At 40.1% G+C, this 18480-nt stretch overlaps 1 long non-coding RNA gene across 1 annotated transcript; it reads left to right on the top strand.

The window, feature by feature from the left end:
• Window positions 1-2039: 2039 nt before the first annotated feature.
• On the top strand, window positions 2040-17945 carry LOC131401290 (uncharacterized). The gene is made up of 3 exons (XR_009217631.1): window positions 2040-2301; window positions 12038-12092; window positions 17778-17945. It is a non-coding gene; the product is annotated as an uncharacterized LOC131401290 (long non-coding RNA).
• The last annotated feature ends 535 nt before the right edge of the window (window positions 17946-18480 follow it).

The raw sequence follows: 18480 nt of genomic DNA, 5'->3' as shown, positions 1-18480 counted from the left end.
AATATCAGTGGAACCCGGAAGTGTCATACTTTAAAAAGCAAGGCAAGATTAGAGCATGAATATGGCCAACTCTCTCCTCCTTTGAATCCGGTGTTTTCAAAGTGTGACCTATTTTAGTTTTGGTTTTTTTTTTTTTTTTTTTTTTTAGTTTATTGGTGTAGTTTATCTGACAACTGCATATTGTAGTCAAATGACTTTCAACAAGGGTGCCAAGACCGTTCAATAAGGAAAGGACAGTCTCTTCAACAAATGGTGCTGGGAAAACTGGATATCCATGTGCAAAAGAATGAAGGTGGGCCCTTACCTTACACCATAGACAAAAATAACCTCAAAATGGGCCAAAAACCTAAATAACCTCTTCCTCTAGGGGCCTGGTATGCAGCAGAGCACTCAGATGCTCCATCGAAAACATGCACTGGGCTCTGCATTATTGGCTCTTCTCTCTCTCTTTTGCACACATGTGCACATATGCAGGCACACACATACACATGAGATATTTAGCTTAAAATATCCTGGAATGGTCACATCAATCCATTTCATTCTGTGCTTCATTTGGACATTAGAATGTCCCCACCGGTTGTCAAGTTGCTCCCAGTGAGGTCAAATGAGAAACAATTGTCCACTTATAGCAGAGTTTTCCAATGAGAAATTCCAATTGGTTAACCCAGGAGTTTGGGAAATATTTCATAAATCTAGTGGCCTAAGATCATCAAACTCCTTCCTATAAGAAACAAGAACAATTCATATCACAGAAGAAAACCTGGTGAGCTACGTGTTAGGGAGACTGACAAAGCCAATGCCCCAGGAGCATGTCAGGGCTCACAAGTCTGTATTGACTAAGAAGTACTCAAGAAGAACATTAATTTTTAAAAGTCCAAGACAGAAAATAACAAATGTTGGAGAGGATGTGGAGAAAAGGGAACCCTCATACACTGCTGGCAGGAATGCAAACTGGTGCAGCCACTATGGAAAACAGTATGGAGATTTCTCAAAAAATTAAAAATAGAAATACCATATGACCTAGCTATCCCATTACTGGGTATTTATGAAAAGAACTTGAAATCAACAAATCAAAGAGACTTATGCACCCCTGTGTTCATTGCAGCACTATTAGCAATAGCCAAGACATGGAAGCAACCCAAGTGCCCATAAGCTGATGAATGGATAAAGAAGATGTGGTGTACATATACAATGGAATACTACTTAGCCACAAAAAAGACAAAATCGTCCCATTTGCAACAACATGGATGGACCTTGAGGGTATGATGTTAAGTGAAATAAATAAGCGAAATAAGCGAAATAAGCCAGACAGAGAAAGACAAACACCATGTTATTTCACTCATATGTGGAAGATAAACACATGGACAAAGAGAACAGATTAGTGGTTACCAGAGGGGAAGGGGGTTGGGGGTGTGCAAAAGGGGTAAAGGGGTGCATATACAAGGCGTCTGATAAAAATTAGACTACCAGTGGGGAGCACGATGCAGTCTATAGAGAAACTGATAAATAATAATGTACACCAGAAATTTCACAATGTTATAAACCATTATGACCTCAATAAAATAAAAAATATATATTTTAAAAAAGTGATGAATGTGATATGGTTAGCAGTATGCTGTATTAATTTAAGGAAGCTGGTCCTGTGGTTTTTTCGTTGGGGCAGGGGAAGCACAAGAAATACCTGTTTCATGTACTCTACTTTTGAACAATATTATTCACCAAATCTCAAGAGGTAAATAAAGAATGAAAAACACACACTTCTCAGATTAGGAAGCAGCCTGTAAGCAAAAAAAAAAAAAAAAAGTCCCTTCAAAAGCAGGTTAGTGATTAAAAACTTTTTTAGTCTTGCAACCTCTTAAACAATTAGTGGCATAATTGGAAAGGGCCTAAAAATTCAAATGGACACAGACTATAAAAGGTCCCCATCCCCCACCCCTGGACCCTCCCACCCCCACCCCACGCCTACCCCACTCCCGCAGTCCCGCCCCCGGAACCTAGCGTCGGTGCTCTGGGTGGCAGCCATGGCCGCTAGAGGGGTCTGACTCTGAAAAAGTGTAGTGAATCGAAGCCGAAAGCCCCCATAGCCCATGACACACAGCGATTTCACTCCAGCGAAAAAGGGATCAGTGTACTGACTGTGTAAATGAAAATGGTTACTTTGCTGTGGGCTGAGCCGAGCTTCCACAGTAGCCGCACTCGGCAAGCGCGCGACTACGCTGGTCGCCGGCGCCTGCCTGCCTGTGCGTTCTGCCCTCGCCTCACTTCCCATTCAAGAAACACTGGCGGCTCCCAGGAAACCCGGTAAGAAGAGCCTCAAGCCACTGGAGGGCGGGCGGGGCAGGGGGACGGAGGTGTTCTCTCAGCGACAAAAGCTCTTACCCACCGACCTTGGCTCCTAGACCACTTTTGCAAAGTTGGCTTTTATAGGCAATCAATACGAAAACGTACAGCCTGGTTTCACGCAAGTCAAGCGGTAGGGTTCCCCACTGAAAACGTTCTTATTAGAAGTTTCCCCCAGGGCCGACCCGTGGCTTAGCGGCTGGGCCAGCGCGCTCCGCTGCTGGCGGCCCGAGTTCGGAGACCCGGCACGCAGCAGTGCGCCGCTTCTCTGGCCATGCTGGGGCCGTGTTCCACGTGCAGCAACTGGAAGGATGTGCAGCTATGACATGCAACTATCTGCTGGGGCTTTGGGGGGAGAAAAATAAATAAATAAAATCTTAAAAAAAAAAAAAAAAAGAAATTTCCCTCAACCCCGGTGCCGAATCACATAACCTTTCTGACTAAATTTAGCTCTTGAATCTCACCCGGTGACCAATTGTTTCTATACAGAGGATATCCAATACTGTGGTCAATTTTTTGTTCATTTAAGATTATTTCATAAATATTTTTCCGCATTTGATTATATTCTTCACATCGATCGTTTTAATGTTTGCATTCGTGTATTGTAATTTGCTTATAGCTTTTTCCTGGTAGATAATGAGCAATCAATAGCTATTTGTTGAATTAATAAACATCTTTGTGCACATAGATAGGTATAGATATATAGAGTTTTTTCTTTGAAGTTATTTTCTCAGGCTAAATTTCTGGGCCTGGAATACATTAGTCAGAGGGTAAGAATTTTTTCATTGCTCTGGTTTCATATTTCTGTGGAAGGCAGTGTAGAGTTTTGGTTAAGAACAAAGGGTTTGGAATTCAACAAAGCTTTATTAGGCTGGTTCTGCTTATACTAGCTATGTGAGTGTGGACGAGTTACCCTACCTCTCTGAGTCACAGTTGCCTCAATTATGAAGTGGGAGAAACAATAGTCCCCCTCCGCAGAAGTGTTGTGAGGAAGGTGGGCACAGTAAATGTCGGCTACTGTTGTTATCAGGATCACCACTTCCAACATAGGTATTTTCCCACAGCCTCACGAATATTGGGTTTTAGCTTTAAAAACAATTTTTTTTGTTGATTAAATGGATATAAAATGGTACTTTGTTGTATTTGTACTTTCTTGTCTCATAATGAAGTTTACTTATTTTTCAAGTATTGATTTATTCTATGTGCTTTTGTTCTACAAATCGTCTGTCCTCTTCCCCACAGTTGGGATTATGCTTTATCAAATAATTGTGCTTATAAAGAGTTGCCTGTTCTATTCTTTAGATTTGATTGTATCTTTTTTTAACTCAGTTAAAATCCCAGCTGAGATCACTTGTGCCCTATAGTAGGAGATGTGTAGTTCCAAGTTAATTTTTCTATATTGCTATCCAGTTGTTCCAAAGTGCTTATTTAATATAAAATAATTTTCTCATTGTTTTATGGTGCATATTTGACATCTGTTAGTGTTATATATGCTAAAAGCTATTTCCAACCTCTCCTCTCTGTTCCATTGATAAATCTCTCTCTCCTTTTTTTTTTTTTTTTTTTTTGCTGAGGAAGATTCGCCTTGAGCTAACATCCGTTGCCAATCCTCCTCTTTTTTTGCTTGAGGAAGATTGTCCCTGAGCTAACATCTGTGCCAATCTTCCTCCATTTTGTATGTGGGTCGCCACCACAGCGTGGCTTGATGAGTGGTGTAGGTCTGCGCCCGGGATCTGGGCCCGCCAACCTGGGCCCCCGAAGCAGAGTGCACAGAACTTTAACCACTCAGCCACAGAGTGGGCCCAAATATCTGAAATTTGAGCCAGCATCACAGTCTTAAAGATTACTACTTTGTAGCTTGTTCTAGTGTGTGGTGAGACAAATCTTTACTTATTTTTCTTTAGACTATTCTTTTTTTTGTGTGTGTGAGGAAGATTAGCCCTGAGCTAACATCCATTGCCAATCCTCTTTTTGCTGAGGAAGATTGGCCCTGGGCTAACATCTGTGCCCACCTTCCTCTACTTTATATGGGACGCTGCCACAGCATGGCTTGACAAGTGGTGCGTCAGTCCGTGCCTGGGATCCAAACCTGCGAACCCCGGGCCGCCACAGTGGAGCGTGAACTCAACCACTACACCACCGGGCCAGCACCTCCTTAGACTGTTGTTTTGTTTTCTTGCTTATTTTTCCCTTTTAATCGAAATTGCGTTAAAAGTAGAAAATCAAGTTGAAGAGCAAATTTTCATATTTACAAATATGCTATCTTCCCATTCAAGAGCAGGTCTATAGCAAGCCATTTTACAAATAACACCTGAATCTTAAATATTCTGTCAGTATTGCTGAAATCCCACAACTCTTCCTAATCTAGTCTCTCTTTGGTAACAGGGGCCAATTCTCTTTGTAACATTCAATAGCTGAGGTAAGCAGAATAATAACTCCTCCTAAGGATATCCCTGTCCTATTCCCCAGAACTGGTGAATATGCTATGTTATATGGCAAAGGAGAATTAAGGTAGAAGATAGAATTGAGGTTGTTAATCAGCTGACTTTAATATAGGGAGATTATCTGGATTATCTGAGTGGGCCCAGTGTAAGCACCAAGGTCCTTAAAAGTAAAAGAGGGAGGCAGAAGAATAGGTCAGAGTGATGAGATGTGAAAAGGACTCGAATGGCCATTGCTGGATTTGAAGATGGAGGAAGGGAACCATGAGTCAAAGAATGTAGGCTGGAAAGGACAAGGAAACATGTTAGTCCCTAGAGCCTCCAGAAGGGAATGCAGCAGTGCTGACACCTGGCTTTTAGCCTAGTGAGATTTTAGTGATTTTAGTTAGACCCATGTTGGACTTCTAACCTACAGAGCTGCAAGATAATAAATATGTGTTCTAAGCCACCAAGTTTGTGAGAACATGTTATAGCAGCTATAGGAAACTAATAATACATTAGCTCAGTGGAAGCTATGCAAGGATTCTCCTTACACTGACCCTTGTGCTCCCTATCCTTAACCTTCTTTCCCTGAGGCCAGTAAAAGTTAGCAGGCCTGGGGGCTGGCCTGGTGGCTTAGTGGTTAAATTCGCGCAATCTGCTTCGACGATCTGGGGTTCACAGGTTTGGATCCTAGGCATGGACCTACGCACTGCTCATCAAGCCATGCTGTGGCAGGCATCCCACATATAAAGTAGAGGAAGATGGGCAAGGATGTTAGCCCAGGGCCAATCTTCCTCAGCAAAAAGAGGAGGGTTGGCAACAGATGTTAGCTCAGGGCTAATCTTCCTCATCAAAAAAAAAAAAAGTTAGTAGGCCTGGTCTTTGCCCCTGCCTTTTCTGGCTCCCAGAATGTAGGAGATGCTCTAGAAATTAGTTGCTTCTGCTTGGTACATTCTGTACCACTTTGTTTAGTCCTGCCTGCCCACTTTTGTACTTCTACCTACATCCTTAAAACACTTGGGAATTTGTAGGTGCTCAGAAATGGGGGAAAGGGAGCAGGGGAGCTTGAAATCACACTCGCATTTTATACACCCCCCACCCCGGGTTGATCAGATTTGTAAAATTTTCACACCATCTCAAGACTTTCTCAAACATCCATTTTTCCTTGAAAAGAAAAGACTTCCTGGAATCACTTGGCACTAGTTTTCAAGATTCTAGTAAGTTGGCTCTTAGGATGAAAAGCCAAGAAGCCATCCAGCTTCTGGCAAACTGGATTTGGAATTTCCACGTCAAACCTATTGTGCCTTTGGCAGTTAAAATCTTTAGAATTAGAACTAGAGTGCTCTTTCATTTCTAAGTATAAAGTATACTTTCATTTTATTTCATTTATAAAAATGTATGGAAACACCAATCATGAACCACATATTACTAGGATAACATAAGATGGTCCTAATCTCAGGGGATGGTCAGAGAGGGAATAAGATTTCCTTTTGCTGGGGCACATTGGTGGAGATAGTACTGTTGTAAACCATCCCCCTTTTGGTAGCTTTCATTTATTGAGCCTTTACTCTGTACCAAGTCATATGCTAAACAATTTAAATGGATGATCTTATTTGATCCTCACATTAGCCCTAAGACTTAGGTACTGTTACCCCCATTTAAAGATGAGGAAGTTGTTGCCCACAGTCACAAAGTGAGTAAAAGCTAGGCTTTGAAGTCGAGTCTGTCTGACTCCAAAGCCCTTGCTCTGCCAAGTTTAATACGGTGGGAAAGCACTGGGATACTAGTGTTGCAGTGCTCTGGCTTTCAGTCCTAGCTCTGCCAGTTGTTTGTTCCAGATGTTTGTTCCTGGGAAAGTTATCTAACCTCCATGTCTTCTGCATCCTTCTCTCTAGGATTGGAATAACAGAGAACTGATGAGAGGAATAAATAATATAATGTAACTTATGTACCTAGTACAACCCCTAGCCACAGAGTAAGCACTCAGGAAACGTTCACTACTGCACACAATGTCTCCTGTCATCACATTATAACCTGCCAGGCCACCTTTTATGTGTGGCACAACAGAAAAAGGCCTCACTAGGAGTCAGGCAGTCTGGGTTTTTGTCGCAGCTCTTTTACCATCTCTGTAATTTGAATAAGCCACTTAACCCACTGTTATCTATATTGTTTCATATAAAATTGTTAAAGCAAAAACCTGCTACATGCGTACAAAGTTGTTCTAGGGACCAAGTAAAATCAGACATATTTCCAAAAAAATCAGAAAAGTATAAAGAGATAAAGGTGTTATACAGACATAAGGAATCATTCCATCTATTACTTTCTAGAGATGGGAATAGCCTATTCATACTTCTACTCCCATTCTGCTTTCCCAGACCAACTCTTCCCATTCTTGTTTCTCCACAAAGAAAGAGAAAGGAAATCAGATGAGGCGAATAATGTGGAGAAGAATTAAAAAGTTAGCAGACTGCATATTTTATGACAATAAAGAATTGGTCATGTTTTGGCTGTGATAAAGACTATGGTTCTGTTTATAAAAAGGGTCTATCTTTGAACCAGCCCTGATGGCCTAGTGGTTAAAGTTCAGTGCTGTCACTGCTTTGGTGGCCCAGGTTTGTTTCCCGGTCATGGAACCACACCACCTGTCTGTCAGTTGCCATGCTGTGGCAGTGGTTCACATAGAAGAACTAGAAGGACTTAGAAGTAGGATATACAACCATGCACTGGGGCTTTGGGGAGTAAAAAAAAAAAAGAGGAAGATTGGCAACAGATGTTAGCTCAGGGTGAATGTTTCCCTGCAAAAAAAAAAAACAAAAAAAGGGTCTATGTTTTAGAGATACACATTGAAATATTTACTGATAAAATGATATAATGTCATGGGCCAGCCCCAGTGGCCTAGTGGTTAAGTTCAGTGCACTTCACTTTGCCGGCCTGGGTTCAGTTCCCGGGTGTGGACCTACACCACTCGTCAGTGGTCATGCTGTGGTAGCAGCTCACATACAAAATATAGAGGAAGCTTGGCCACGGATACTAGCTCAGGGCAAATCTTCCTCAGCAAAAAAAAAAAAAAGAAGAAGATATGATGTCTGGATTTGCATCAAAAGAATCCAGAGGGGTGGTGGGGTAGGGGTGTCGCAGAATCGGTGAGGGCATTGATGTAATAAGATTGGTGATGAATGACAATTGTTGAAACTGGGTGATGCATGCATGGGGATTCATCTTATGATTTTCTCTACCTTTGTATATGTTTGAGATTTTCCATAATTAAACTTAAAAAAAATATCAAGAGTTGCAAACTCAAATGCCTACCGAGCCAGGCAGGTAACATAAATGAGAGAAGCAAACTGGATGGGGACTGTGGAAAACCGAGAAAGAATATGCCTCATCCAAAGGGGATGGCCGTACTCAGCTCCAGCTGACTTGCTGGATGGGAATGTGGGGCTGGGCTGCCAGATTTTCCAGTTTTTCAAGAGAAGCCAAAAATAAAATAATTTATATGAAATCTTCCAATCCTTAAGTGCTGGCAACTAATTCAAATATATTTTTATCAACATTGTGCTGGCCAACTAAAACAAGTCCGAGGAGCAGATTCAACCTGCAACTGCCAGTTTATAACCTCTGCCTAAAAGGCTAATTTTCAGCAATTTTCACAACTGAGAAGCAGTAGAAAGTACTGGAAAGCCCTTCCCAAATCGACAAAATTAGAATGCCATCATTCTGCCTTGATCTTCCTCATTACAAGTCCTGTTCCTATATATGCTTTGTTCTCCACCCTCTGTTCCTACCCATGAGTTTCTCTAACTTTATCCTTTACTCTTATTACCTAGTTCTGATCTCAGATCCGTGACCACTGAGGACTAAGACACTGTGAGGTTCCAAGAGAGGGGCCTCACAATAACAAACCAAACTTTAGGCCCCACCTGACCTGACGCTTCTTTCTGGCACATTTTTTTGCTCTTCTTAATGATAAGCAGGTAACTTGGGAGAGTCTTGGAAACATTATGCCCCAAGGGGCAAGGGAATAGGCTGGGAAGGGTAGGGCATCCTAGGGAAGGAGCAGGTCTTGTGATATCCTTAAACCCAAAGTAGTCACTCTTGACCGACAGCCCACAGGGCGGGCAATTAGTGTGCATTTCCTAGTCATGGCGGTGGAGGGAGAGGGTGGGTCTGTTCTGAGACCTCCACTCTCCCTCATTCACTCCTCCTCCCATGACTAGAAACTCATGAGATGTCTGGTGGGGTGATAAATGTATAGTTTTTCTGAAAGGGCAGGGCAGGCTTCCTTGAGAAGTGGTGTTTTTGAGAGGAGAAGGTTGATTAGGATTTAACTACATGAGTAGATGGAGAATGGATGGAAAAGCATTTCAAGCAGAGAGGACAGTGTGGGCAAAAGCCTCAAGGTAAGAAATCACTAGGCACTTTTGAAGAATTGATAGAAAGCCAGTGTAGCTGCAGAAAGGAGGAGAGTGGCTAGAGATATGGCTAAGGTAGCACGCAAGAGCCGGATCATGCAGAGCCTTGTCAGGCCCGAAACAGAGAGCCCAGTAAGTCCATGACACCGTACTGGACACTATGGAGGCTACAGACAAAAGGCAGACCTAATCCTTGCCCTCCAGTAGCAGACAGTAGCCAGCAGGATATTAGGCAAGTGTCACCAGGGTTGCTAAAGAATGTTATTGGAAGGGGGCCGGCCCATGGCTTAGTGGTTAAGTTCGGTTTGCTCTGCTTTAGCAGCCTGGGTTCGTGAGTTCAGATCCCAGGCACAGACCTACACCACTCGTCAGCCATGCTGTGGCAGCAACCCACATATAAAGTGGAGGAACACTTGCAGAGATGTTAGCTCAGGGCTAATCTTCCTCAAGCAAAAAAAGAGGAAGATTGGTAGCAGATGTTAGCTCAGGGAAAATCTTCCTCAGCAAAAGAAAAAAAAAAGAATGTTATTGGAAGTTACTGAGGAGGAGGCAGTTACTTTTGAATGGAGGGATTGGGGGAAGCTTCAGAAAAGAGGTGACAGTTACTTGAACCTTGAAGGATAGATGGGATTTCAACTGACAGAGAAGGTGGGCAGAGAATTACTGGCAGCAGGAGCAGTCTGAGCAAAGGAACAGAGGCAAGGCAGTTCACAACATGTTTGGGAGGAAAGAAAAGCAAAGTTGGGGGTGGGAACAGTATTTGAGAAATGACACTATCATACAGTACGACTCTGGGGAGGCTTTGAATACCTAGCTAAGAAGTTTTGTCTTCATTCTGTTGGTAATGGAGAGTTACTGAAGGCTTTTGAGTAGAGGAGGCCTATGTTTCAGGAAACTCTCACTGGCAGCAGTATGGACAGGGAGGGAGACCATAGCATCATGGCTTTTCTAGCAATGTAACAATGCCTAGACTTGACTGGCAATAGGGAATAAGAACTGCCAAAAAGAGGTCTAGATCTAATGACACCTTGGGGGAAAAGGATACTTTTTGTCCAGTTTGGGAAAGTGGGGGGGGGTAGTTTCCAAGTAATGAAATGTAGTGACAGAAACGCAGTCTATTCTGTATAAATTACAGTATTTTTTGGTGGGGACGGGGGAGACTGGAGAGACAGTGAGAGTCTTATTTTACCCCAGTCACAAAAAAGAGTAATTTGCCTGACTTTTCACAGGAACATCTGCCCCGGCTGGGAGATGGGGTTAGATGACCTCAGAGGGGCTTCTCCCAACTCCAGGATTCTTTGAATGTGAAATGGGCAGCGAGACTAGTGATATTAGCGTAGAGCAAATGCTAAAAAAAATACAGGGGAACTGAAGCCAGGCTCTTCCAACAATTGAGCTGAGCCATCATCCTTCTGGAGGAGGGAGGAGAGTTGATAGTGAGGAAACCAAATCCCAAAGGTACCAAAGATAGGAGCATCCTACCCAGCATACCTGAGAGGAACCCACAGGCTCCTTTGTGGCCAGCATACCTGATCAGGGGAGGCCTAGAGGGCTCCTCCCACCAGAGACACTCTCTGTCCTCCCAGCTCTCCAGACCAGTCAAGCACTAGAGTACCACTGGCTCTCCTTGCTTTCAAAGATGGCACCCTGTAGTACAGAAGTTGACTGTCTCCAAGAGTTGGCCTAACCATATTAAGCTCACCTAAGGGTTAGGGGTTAGATTTGAAACTTCCCTTCACTCTTCTAGTTTCTTTAGAGACAGTAACAGTTCCTCCAATGGAGCAATTATTGACTCCTGTAGTAAGTCAATGTGTAGGATAAAAGGATGGGCATTCCTCCAGGGCCCTGCCCAGCTAGCCACCTTCAATGTAAGAAGCTGGCAGAGGAAATTAACCTGGAGGGTATTATAGTCTCACCTGGAGCCCCATAAACATGCAGTATGACATCTCCAGATTCCTGTTAGCCCCAGGCTTCTGGAAAGTCAGTTGTGGCCTTCCTTTTTGGCAGTTTCTTGTTGGTACTGGCAGATACCCAGCCAACACATACCTACTTAGTGTCAGATTATTATTTTCATTCATGTTTATGTTGCAGCCTTAATACATGAAATCCACCTGTTCATTTGTAAAGGACAAGTTCCTCTGCAAATGGCTGGGTTGGTTCTGCCCAAAGGAAGATGGAAAACACTTAGAGCCCCTAAATCTATTAGAGCTAGTGGTTCTAATGCGAGATGTGAAAAATAAACACACTTCAACCCAAACAGGAGCTAATTCTTCCTTTCTCTGTTTAGCAAGGTGATCAAAGCAAGTTTATAAAGCTTAAATGCCTCATGAGTACACTGTAACTATAATGGGCTCGTTATTTCGCTTATTCTGCTCAGCAAAAATCAGAAGTAACTTTATGTTTGCATTACTAATAGGACTCTTTCCAAGTATATTGACATTTCAATTGGTTTTGAATGGCCCTAAAGTATCCTCCCCCTTAGACTGATATGCATACGTATACAATACATAAACATAAACATAACATACTCATATATGTATATGAATACACATGCATGAACACACATCTACATGCAATCATATACATATATACACATGCACACACACTATACAAACATACAGGCAGATAGATCTAAATGTAGCTATATACACACATATAAACATATAGATGCATATACACACATATACTCAAAGGCATATGCACCTACAACCAATACTGTGAAGAATGCTAATTGTATAGGAAGGAGGAATTAGCAAATTCATTTATTTTCTTGTTTGTGTTGACAAATAAACCTTTTCTCTATGATTAAAAATTTGTTACATGTCATTAGTGATAATAATGAATCCATTTTGGATTTTTCAGGTCTTGAATTTCACAAGTCAAATTGAGGTCAAAATGTATTAAGATCAATGTTCAAGTAAGTTAATAAATATTTCTCTTTTGGAATTTAAGTATAAGGCAGAGGTTAATTAATACATTTTAAAATGCTTTTTCTATTGTGAGATTATCCAACATAATATTAAGTCCAGTTTTTTAAAAAAAAAGCCTTGCCCAGGGCCGGCACCGTGGCTTAGCAGTTAAGTGCATGCGCTCCGCTACTGGCGGCCTGGGTTCAGATCCCGGGCGCGCACTGACGCACAGCTTCTCCGGCCATGCTGAGGCCGCGTCCCACATACAGCAACTAGAAGGATGTGCAACTATGACGTACAACTATCCACTGGGGCTTTGGGGAAAAAAAAAAAAAAAGGAGGCGTATTGGCAATAGATGTTAGCTCAGAGCCAGTCTTCCTCAGCAAAAAGAGGAGGATTAGCATGGATGTTAGCTCAGGGCTGATCTTCCTCACACACACACAAAAAAAGCCTTGCCCATTCAATCCCAAATGTATGAACTAATTTAAATATAAAAATATAATAGTCCCTGATAAGAAAGTTGGTTGCTCTCTGTAAATACAAGGGGAAAAATTGTGAGTGAATATTTGGGTAGTAAGTGAGGGGCTGTGTTCAGAAGGTGTTAGGTTATTTATCAGATCAATTATCTATTTCCCCTAAAATGGAATACACCGTGAATGAATTGCTTTCTAATCTTTATGCTATAATGCAAAAGTAGTAAAAATAATGGCAAATATATCTTCACCTGCTCAAAGTAGCCCAGGAATACCTCATAAAGTCTATATGCATGCCATCTAACTTATGTTAAGTACTCCAAGGAAACAGCTGGAACAGGGTTTCCTGAAGGCAAGTTTTTTAATTGTGCGTGATGCTTTAAAATAATGCTGAGTTCAACCAAATAGATTCCAAAATTGTTTGTGTCTTTTCCTACCACAGATGATCATGACTTATTATTTTCTTACAGAATTGATTTTTACATAACTTAAAATTATACTCTATTGTCAAAAGTTAGAAAATACAGGTAACCCAAATGTAGACTGTAAAAATTACATACAATTCTACAACCAAAAGATAATGACTATGAACATTTTCTTGTATATTATTCCAGTCTTTTAAATCTAAATATATATATGTATATATATATAATTTTAAATAAAAATTAGATCATATTATAAGTTCTGTTTTGTAATATCATTTCCCCTTAATAATATATCATGAACATACTCATTTGGTGACAATAAAAATACATTTAAATCATTATAAACCAATGTTACTGCAATAAACAAAAAATTAAAAAAAAAAACAAAAAAAAATCATTATAATTTTAGTGGCTTCGTAGAATTCTAGTATACGAGTTACCATAATTTATTTAACCAATATCCTATTGTTGGACATTTCAGTTATCCCCAGTTATCTTCATCATATTTAACACTGTGATGAACATCTTTATATTACATTGAACCATCTATAATTGCCATTGTTGTAGGTCAAAAATGGTTAAATACTGGCAATTTCATATTATTCAACTTAATACATATGTATCTATGCCAAACTCTGATTATTTCATTAGGATAAATCTCTAGAAGTAGAATTACTGGATCGGAAGATATGCACATTTCAAAAGCTTGAAACATATTACCAGATTCAAAATTGATCTTTATTACCTTTTATTTCTGAAGCATCTCTTCCTTGTTACTGGGGTTCCTCATGAGATTGTAGAGAGAAATATACAGATTAACTAGTGTAAGATGTATTCATCTAATGTTTGGTCAATAGCTTACTATGACAAAAACAAAGTGTATATGTTTTATAAAGTAAAAATAAACTTACGAAAAGATTTTGTCTCATACACTTATTTCCAAAAAAATACCATTTTCACAAAAATCTCACTGCAGCCAAAGAGTGTGAGTTGCCTTAGAATCTACTCTTACTGTCTAGTAAGGGTATTTACATTCTTTATTTGAAGTATCAGGTGAACGTCCCAGTTGAACTATTACAGTGAGAAATACTGAAGTCAGCCAAGTTGTCCTAAATATTGTGTATCAGGTAACTTTCACCTGTTTTCATTTCTTGAAAACTGGTATTGTACTGGAGGAGGCATCTTGAGAACCTGACTCTTTTTAAAAATGAAAATTTTAGCTCATTTTAACCAGATGTTGCAGAGAAAATCCAAGTATGGGAAAATAACATCCAAATAAAAATTTTAAAAGAGAATAGATCTTTATGCAATCTTTAAAAGGAAAGGAAAAGGATGTAAAGTTATCTAAGTGTTGTTTTCAGGTATCTGTACTGAATATCACTATACAATTAACAGTAATGGCCAGTTGTTCTAAGATCTTTGAATTAGCCCTAGAATATGAATAAATGTGAGTAAGAAGAAAAGGAGGAAAGGTTAGGGAGTGTCGTAGATTAAATTATTGACACAAATTCTTTACTCCACCTTGCATCCACGTTCTTTGCCATGTGATTTTGCAGTTCCTCCTAGTAAAAAGCAAGTGTACTCCCCGACTCCTTGACTTTGGGCTCAGCCATATGACTTGCTTTGGCCAATGGTATACAGACAGAAGTGACAGTGTGCCAGTTCTGAGCCTAGACTTTAAAAAGAAGTGCATGTTTCTGTATCTGTGCATGTACTTTTTTTATTGAGATATAATTCACATAACATACAATTCACCCATGTAAAGTATACAATTCAATTAATTCAATGGTGTTTAGTAAAACGCAGTTGTGCAACAATGACCATAATTAATTTTGGAATATTTTCAACACCTAGAAAAGAAACCCCATATCCATTAGCAGTCACTCCACATTCTCACCATCCTCCTTCCCCAGACCCTGGCCACCATTAGTCTACTTTCTGTCTATATGGGTTTCCCTATCTGGACATTTCACATAAATGGAATCATGCAATATGTGGTTCTTTGTAACAGGCTTCTCACACTTAGCATAAGTTCATCAATGTTGTAGTGTGAATTAATATGTCATTCCTTTTCATGACTAAATAATATTCCATTATAGGGATATACCACAATTTATTTATCCATTCATCAGTAGATGGACATTTGGGTTGTTTCTATATTTCCATGGCTATAATGAACAATGCTGCTATGAACATTTGTATACAAGACTTTGTGTGGATGTATGCTTTCAAGTCTCTTGGGTATATATCTAGGAGTGGAATTGCTGGGTCATATGGTAACTCTCTGTTTAACCATTTGAGGAACTGCCCAACTGTTTTCTAAAGTGGCCACACCATTTTACATTCCAACCAGCAGTGTACCATTTTTTCACATCCTCATCAACACTTGTTATTATCTAACTTTTTGATTATAGCAATCCTAGTGTGTGTGAGGAGGTATCTCACTGTAGTTTGGATTTGCATTTCCCTAATGACTAATGATGTTGAGCAACTTTTCATGTCCTTATTGACAATTTGTATATCGTCTTTGGAGAAATGTCTATGGAGATCCTTTGTCCACTTACTTCTTGTGCCTCTGCCATGGCCAGAACAGCTTGCCCTGGGTAGCCGGTGCACTTTCATTCTGAGCCCCAGAATGGACTCACCTGGAGCAGATCACAACCAACCAGCGGCACTGAGCCAATCCCAGTCAGACCTATAGCTTGAAGCATAGCCTCCCAACTCAGCTGCCTAGATCGGACAACCCCTAATTGACATATAAGAAATAAATACTTATTATTGTGTCCTACTGAGATTTTGTGCTTGGTTGTTACTCAACACTACTTGACTGATACTGGGGGGAAAGAAAATAGTTGACATTGCTAATTACGGATGGTAACATCTGTATAGAACTGCTGATAGCAGTTCTTTGCCTCCTACTTCCCCTCTGCATCCCAAAATAAAACAGGGACACACCCTCCACCTTAGGGACACCTCTAACAGTTCCCTGGGTACCTTTTCAATCATCTCATCCCACACTTATTACTACATTGCTAGCATTTCCTTTTAAGAAGTTCCTGAAGAATGAAATTAATTCTATAATAGAGAATTTTAAGTCATCTGAATATACAATAGTAATCAATCTACTTTTTTATAATCCTATCACCATTAGTACTTAGTTATGTCTTCCTTCTGCCCATCAGCTCTTACAACTTACCACTCCTACCCCACCAAAAAGAAAAAAAATATCCTGGATGAGAAAAAAGTAACTTTTTCTCCTTTGCTCTTTACTATTAAGTGTTCTGGGATGTTTCTACCAATCAAGAAAAATACAAACAATTAAAGAATTTGAAAGTGATTTTCATACTCAGATAATGCTGAGTATTATAGCAAGTCATTGCCAAATGTCCTCCCCTTGGCACAGGCATTGAGTAAACAGGAGATCTGAGGAGAGGGATGGAAAATAATAAGACAAGCAAGCCAAGTAATTTAAAAAATAAATTCACCAATGGAGTCTTTTTCAGTGGGAGGAGCTACTCTAAAATGCTCTCCACTGGTAGCTTTACTTATTAACCTAAAATTAAGGCCCAATCAACCATGAAAAAGAAGAGCCATTAAATAGAGTGAGCAAACTCACATCAGCTACTGTACAGCAGGACCCTTATTACATAACTGAAGTAAACTTTCCAAGAGCAACCGACCTGGTATGTCTAACACTTTATCACCTCTTTGACTAAGAAAAGCTGGATTCCACCTACAAGCACAGCATAAAGCAAATAAATAGGGGCTGGCCTGGTGGCATAGTGGTTAAGTATGCATGCTCCAGTTCGGTGGCCTGGGGTTCACAGGTTTGAATCCCGGGTGTGGACTGACACACCACTCATCAAGCCATGCTGTGGCAATGTCCCACATACAAAATAGAGGAAGATGGGCACAGATGTTAGCTCAGAGCCAATCTTCCTCAGCAAAAAGAAGAAGACTGGCAACAGATGTTAGCTCAGGGCCAATTTTCCTCACTGAAAAAAAAAAAAGCAAATAAATAAATTGCAGTGTTGTCTCCCTAGATACTCAGATGGTAAATGGGGATAGTACTTAGAATTCAGTAATGGAGTTAAGAGTAATTTAATTATCTTTTATAATTAATAATAATAATAAAATAATATAATTTATAAATTATCATTTCTTTTGGTCCCAAGATTTGTGCTTCCTGTAGCACAGACAAATAAAACTGGGTTTTATAGAAAATGGGCATGATAATATCACTCTATAAGTAGAGTTAACAAAATGGAAATACAATCAACACATATTACAAGATATAGAGCAAACAATTTCCCAAAGCATTTATGTTTTTATACTGTCCCAAATCATATTAGCTTTTCAGTTTCTATTATTACAAGGAACGTCACTCTTTAAAAAAATCAGCAACAACAATAAAACAAACAAAATAATCTTTACCTTGTGAGATATCTCAGCAAATAATTTAGGGCCAAAGCTAAGCCATTATCTCTGGTTGAGAATATTTAGAGCGAACTTTTGGAATCTTCCATGAGTTGCTGAAACACAAAGTTTAAGCATTCAAAAATCAGTGTAATTACCATATTAACAGACTAAAAAAAGAAAAACCATTTGATCATTTCAATAGATGCAGAAAAAGCATTTGACACAATCCAACCTCCATTCCTGATTAAAAAAAAAAAACAATTTAGCAATCTAGGAATAGCTGGAAATTTCCTTAATCTGTTAAAGGACAACTATGAAAAATCTGCACTTAATATCATAATGGTAATAAACTGAATGTCTTCTGCTTAATAACAGGAATAAGGCAAGGAGGAAGTTGAGGGAGCTGAAGCTATCATCTCTAATTTTCTCTGTGAATGAGGTAATGTTCTCTGCCTATGCCCAGTTTTCTCAGTCTAGCACTCTGATATTGTTCACGGATATTGAAGAACTAACAAAGAAGGAAAAGAAAACTAGAAACTTGACTTTGGGTGAGTACTGTAAAAGCCAATCATTTATTAGAAGTGCTTGCTCTGCAGTAATTCACTCAGCATCACTGTGCCAAGCACTACACATGCCATGATACGCACCTCAAGGATTTCTGCTCTAGTGAGGCAGTAGTGCTCAAACTTCGGCATGCATCATATCACCTGGGAGCTTATTAAAGTGCATATTCCTAAGCCCCACCTCCACAAATCCTAATTCAGTAGGTTTGAGGTGGAGCCTGTGAGTCAGGGAATCCATGTTTTAAAAAAGCTTCACCCAACCCCTGATACTGATGCAGGTGGTTCCTAGACTCCATTCAGAGAAATACTGTAGTAAGGGTTATAAGACGTCACGAATATGGCAACCTGATTTTGCTGTAAGTGCATGGGATGACAACGCTAACTATCTCCTAGTGCTGTAGCTGCAGGGGCATCTGTTTATAGCATCCTAAGCCACAAAGACACACTCTTCTTCAAACTCTCTCTGCCCCTGCCTCCCATGACACCACTCAATTCTAGGCTTCCTCCCTTTTCCC

Source organism: Diceros bicornis, chromosome X (assembly GCF_020826845.1).
Source record: "Diceros bicornis minor isolate mBicDic1 chromosome X, mDicBic1.mat.cur, whole genome shotgun sequence".
NCBI classification, from domain to species: Eukaryota; Metazoa; Chordata; class Mammalia; order Perissodactyla; family Rhinocerotidae; genus Diceros; species Diceros bicornis.
The sequence above is the reverse complement of the archived record's forward strand: the minus strand, read 5'-3'. Positions and strand labels throughout refer to the sequence as shown.